Below are 6157 nucleotides of genomic sequence, written 5' to 3' on the forward strand. Positions count from 1 at the left end.
TCAAAGAATCAAGAGGTCAGGAGCCCATGTATGCTTCTTATTAATATTATTTTTTAAATGCACATATACGTCAGTGTGTGTCTGTGCTGGTGTGTTTGTGTGTCATCCTGTGTGTGTGTGTGTGTATTTTGTCAGAGGGGGATGCTCCTGCTGTTTGTTAGTCCCTCACAGTCGGTAATGCTTCAGTTATCCCGTTGTTCGCCAGTTCTACTGTACCTGCAATTAAATTTCCAAAGTCAGAGGAGCTTAACTAATTACACCCAGCAAATGGCCCCTCTTTCCAGGGCAAATAACACAGCAATATGCTCTAATAGTGCAGGAAGCCATAACGCGGGGCCGGGTGAATCTCGCGCTGTCAATCAATACGAAATTGGATTTGCAACATAATGTTTTGTCAGCTATTTCTGTGCATTCGTTTGACAGATAAAACTGTAATCAAGCTAATGCAACGCTCTCAGTAGAATAGTTTAGCGGCCCGAGTTGAAATGAAGCCAGTTTTTCATTTTTGCACGACTGAACAGAACCCAACAAGTCTCCACTGCAGCATTCTCTCATCTGCGATAGTGACGAGTGCTTGACAAGGCCGAGACCGGGCGAATCGCCTGCACCCGAATGAGAATGAAGCTGGGCGAATCGCCTGCACCCGAATGAGAATGAAGCTTTTTTTTCTTCTTTCAAAATACAAATCACCCAGAAAATATCACCTTGGAATAGTATTAAGTTTAATGTAAATTCTCTACATTTTGATGTATATTTGCATATTCTCATGTGGTGTGCTGTCAGTGGCGTCAGCGGGTGGTGCATGGCGGAGCGCAGACAGGCTTCGGTGTTTGCTCAGTTTGGCAGACAACTATTGCTATAATTATATTAGGACATCTGCAAGGCCACTGCCGGGCCTATAAACACCACCTGAGGAATACAAGGCCTTCAAGAGCCTCTCAGCACGCTGGTGTGACTCTATAAATTACTGAGGATCAGGGTTACAGCCGCCTCAACAAGGCTTCCATCGATTCCGATTCATACAAGATGAATTCAATGCGATGCAGCAGAAGAAGTTAGATGGTGACGACCAAAACAAATACAGTGAGTACCAGAAATACAGCGTTAAAATTCATAATGTGCACCCAATGTAACATTATAAGTAATTTGTATTCGGATGTCATGTAAAGATTGATCAGAGATGGGTTAAAGAGGGTGATAATAGCTTTATTGACAAAAACAGACTTGCCACAGACATACTATGGTAGGTCTATGCAGTGTCTCCATCTCCGCTGTGTACAGCACCAGGGCTGCCTCCCTGCATACGTTGTGTGAATTAAATATTAAGTCGGGCTGCAGATGCACAGGAGTGCATTATTTACTGACGGCAGCAGAGGAAACACAGATGCTCGACTGTATGTCTAGGACATACAGTGTACACCTTGCAGATGGAGGGGTTATTCCATAAGCACTTAAGTCACTTGAAGTGTTCATGAAGATTAAGAATAATGATGGCTCTTAAAACGATACAGAGTACTGATACAGATACGCTAAGGATGGAGTTTGTGTGTTTTTTATGAGATTATATGTTTGAGATACAGTATTTTCCTGAAATCATATTACGATCGCTGACCTAAAACACGACACATTTTATTTTTACCACTCTGCGCCTGTGACATCTCTTTGACATGCTGCAGTTTATCACATCTCTCACATCACTTTTCCTGAACACCATATTCCTCTTAGAGTCATTAAAATTTCACATATTTTAGTTTTGACTTTCCAGAGGTAAAGTGCACTCGGCGTGTCATCCGTGTGATCCGATCCCCCCCGACAGGAGCCTTTATTGCACGGCCACGTTTACTCTACATGTTCTCTTTGTGTGTCCTAGCAAAATAACACTCTTTTTTTCATTCCCATTTATTTCGACCAGTGATGGAGCTGCGGCGGTTCGGAGCAATAAAACAGCTCATTTATTTGACATGAGAGCTGATGATTGCTTAAGACAGCTCGAGTGGTGACAACAAAGGCAGAGGAAATCCAGAGGAGATAGAGTTGGATTGATCCGCCGCAGAACAAACTAATAGCCCTGTCGAAAAGGAAAACGGTTATATGTATCACGTATTGCCCGTCAAGTAATCCCCGACTTTTGTTCAACGTTACGTATGAATTCAAGAACTTATTGAGCACAACCCTGGTTGAAATGGTTATTATTCAGGCCCAAAGGCAGGTTAGTCCGGCTCACAGGGAGTTAAGCTTTAAAAGGGGGTTTTCAGGAACAATTCTGAACTGAAACAAATTGCTCTGAGCTGTAAGATTCATCACTGTCAGACCTTCCTTTTTGCCACACTTGTATAGGTCATGACGAGCCCCCTAAAAGAGGAATTTTCAGAAAATATGGCACACTTATTTTAAACCCACCTGACATTTCGAAAGGTTAAGCTCCCCAGAAAGGGCAAGCTAATTAAATAATTTTTTCTCAAAGAGAAAAGATATCAGCTAATCGCTGTGGAGACGTATCTCACAAATATTAGATCATCATTTAGAGGCACTTTAGTGGAAGCAGTGGCAGCCAGTCAGACTGATGTGTTGGGAGTAAAGGGAGAAAATACTGTGGGCCAAACATTACCATGTATTTTGCAGAATACCATTTTCAATTCAAGCTTTGGATTTCTATGAAGAAGTGTACTGCTCCATATACATAACTGTTACTAACCCAAACCCTACTAACCACTGTAAATGGAGTAATACCAACTCCCTAGTTTGGATAGTGGTTTGTCCACTCTCCAAAACCCAAAATGCAAGAGCAAAATTTGTGAGGTTATTTTTTGTGCTCTTACATAAGGTGCAAATGTCATAAGTTAAATGAAGCATCGCGTTAGTTCATGCAGGACACGGAGTCATGTGCTCAGCTGTCACAAGCTGTCAGCGTCTGGTGAATGGGAGCTCGTCAGTCACCCACCAATCACAATCCATCCTCTCCACAAAGCGCTCCACTCAAATACATCTTCCCTCCACCACCCCAGCCTTCACCCTGTAGCTCTGAGTATAAACATGGTTGTGGTAAATTGTATGCATCTTGAACAAATGTATTTTGCCTGCTACTCCCACTCGGGGGGGTTTGTGTGTGTTCCCTGTTTAATCTTAGCATGCTGCGTGGCTAATCCAGGGCACATCAAAAGAATGGAGCCGTCAGTGCCAAGCATAACTGTTCCATTTGTGCAATAAAAGGTTAAATAACTACAAAGTGTTCCGTAGCCAAGACCACCTCATACTTCAATATGTTGTGAGGTTATTCCAGTAACCCCGGCTAAAGATTCAAACACAATATGATATTTCTTGGGGTCTCTGTTTTGTTTTGACACTGTTTTAAAAATATTAATAATAATACATAAATCTAACCTAAACTCTCTTTGGATGAATTATTGGAAACGATTTCACTTTTTCATTTAGTTTGTTTATACTTTGTCCATTGAACCCCAAACACTGTTTAGGGGGATGGTGACAGCATGATTGTGGGTGATTGGGACGACAATGCAAACTATCAAGCTTTCCAATGTTGAAATGTTGTAAACTCTGGATTAGTGGTAGAGGGCCGTAATTCATGCAGACCCAAAATAGACCACAGACAGGTTCATGGTCTAACATGGGGTAGCCAGATATTGTGTAGATTCTGATTTGTGGGGATGGGGGCTGGGGCTTAATGAACCTGAGACCTTCTTTTTTTACTTCAGATAGTTGTATTTAAATATTTTTACTTTTTGTAATATATTTGTTTATTTGATACATATTTATTTAATAAAAACTAGTTCAAGTTATATGTAAAAAGTTCTTGACATCTATTATAAGTGTTCAAACACCCAGGGTCTCTGTCCCCAAGACAGGTTTAGACTTAGTTTACATTAAAGCCTCTGCAGCTGCTGGGAATATGATATAACCCTGTTTTCTCCTTAAATGCACTGGTCACATCTTAAGTATTGTAGATATATTTTTTTGGGTGGCAAGAAACGCACACAAGGCTTAAATTAACAAAAGATTTCCCAATCACCTTAATTCACCCTTATTATTATTATTACAAAACTAACCCTGCAATTCAAAAACACTGTTTTATACATAATTCAACTGGTAACAATGCTTTGAATGCAAAATGCAATTTGAACACCCCTTGTGATATTAGTTTGAAAACAATTAAGTCAAAACGAATTAACATCACGAGATAAAACATTTTCAAACAAAGAACAGCTTAAATATTAGCTACAGCTGATATAGTCTGCTAATGACGGTTTAATTTAAAATGCTAAAAATGTGAACCCTGCTTTTTCTACTTCTGTAAATTAAAAGACCTGCTGTTTGAAACATTATTATGAATATCACTGCAGACTGCATTGTGCGAACATTAACAGTCAATTTGAAATTTGTACTTTTTTACAGTCTCGAGAAAAACATCAACACAAGACTTCTTGTTGTTGAGATTGTGCATATCATCCCTGCAGCTCCGGAGGATCTAAATGCAGCGATAGGATCTTACATAATAATCCCATCACTGAAAGCACACCCCCACAATGCACTGCAGTGACAGGCTCAAGAGGTGGTTTCAGCTGATTGTCTGGATATTAGACATTAGTTCTTGACTAAATGGAAAACCCATCACATGTATCTAAGTGTCCTTGTGCCCTCTACACTGACACCCACACAGACAAAGCCCACTAATCATGGCCTCCGAGACGCAGCCCACAATGAAACCTTCCCTCTAACTCTCAAACATGCAGCATTTTGACAGTAAACTGGTATATTTTTATATTGTTTCTTTCTTGGTCTATCGGGGGGGGAGAGCCAGACTCATTCACCCCTCGCTCCGACTGAGATAAATAGTGATTTCCAGAGATAGCGTTCGTGTTGCTTCTGTCTGGACAAGAGCAACCAGCGACCAGCTGCAGAGTGATTTACCAGGATCCTTATCTATGTTGTCATCTTGAAATTTTCACACAGACATTATGTCCGAGCCTTTGCATAAAAGAAAGCATTTGCGTGATTAGGATCAGAGCAGGCTCGATAATGCTCTGTGCGGACTCTGCGATTTCAGATTTGACACAGCAGGTTATGATACAAGACTGTATCCTATCAGACAGGATGGAATGGATGGACGAGAGCAGCAGACTAATGCAGAGTGACACACGGTCTCTCAGCGGCTCCACTAATGGCCTTCAGATAGACACACAAAGCTGGGTGGCGTGAAGGGCACTGGGTTACAGGTCTATTCAGCCACTTATCTATCTAGTCAAATGTATTCTATTATTGCAGTGCTCCCATTTTGATACCAAGGACAGGAAAGCTACCACTGTTATTTAAAAATAAAATCCCTTCTTCATGTGGCTACGGGCAAGATTTTTTTTTTTTTTTTATCATATTTTTCTTTTTTCTTGTGTAAGGATTTTTTTTTTCTTTGAGGAAGAAGAATCTGAATGCTCAAGGTCTGAAAAATACCTTATTACCAGTCAAAACATTTCAAATGACTGCAATCTCCCTGGTTTCCACCAAGAATATATATATTTTTTTAAATAAAGCTGTAACTTGAGAAGAAATAAAACTTCCATTAAAAGGACTGAAGAATGACAATGGCCTGGGGCCTGATACCAACACTGCAAAAAAAAGATGTTCATATATATTCTTCCTCACCTGCATAGAATGTTTATCTATTCACTGGAGGAAGAAGAACTCACACAAACAGTGTTCGAGGCAGACAGGATTCATTCAAAATCTGCACTCATTTTTTAGGTGTCTCTTCGATGTATAATATTATAAAGACCTGATAGTTGCAGATATGTGTTTACACGGGTCAAGTGGAATTTATCTCTTGGCGAGAGCCACAAATTCAAATCCAATACAAGGTTGTACACACACAACAATGCTATTTGCACTTGAGATAGAATCAGATCCCAAGAATATATAACCAAACATTGTATCACTTGTCATGACATAGAAACACAGGATAAAACATGATCTTTATATGTGAACGATTCAGTATTTTCTGGAGAAGAAATTTCAGAAAAAATTGCTGTTTGGATATTTTCTTCTAGAAGCCATATAAAATGGAGTGAAGAGTGAGCTCATGCCATTCGGAATGCATGATCCAGATATATTACACACCCTTTCCATCTAAAGTGAGCCTGAACTAATT

The sequence above is a fragment of the Limanda limanda genome, chromosome 10, assembly GCF_963576545.1.
Source record: "Limanda limanda chromosome 10, fLimLim1.1, whole genome shotgun sequence".
NCBI classification, from domain to species: domain Eukaryota; kingdom Metazoa; phylum Chordata; class Actinopteri; order Pleuronectiformes; family Pleuronectidae; genus Limanda; species Limanda limanda.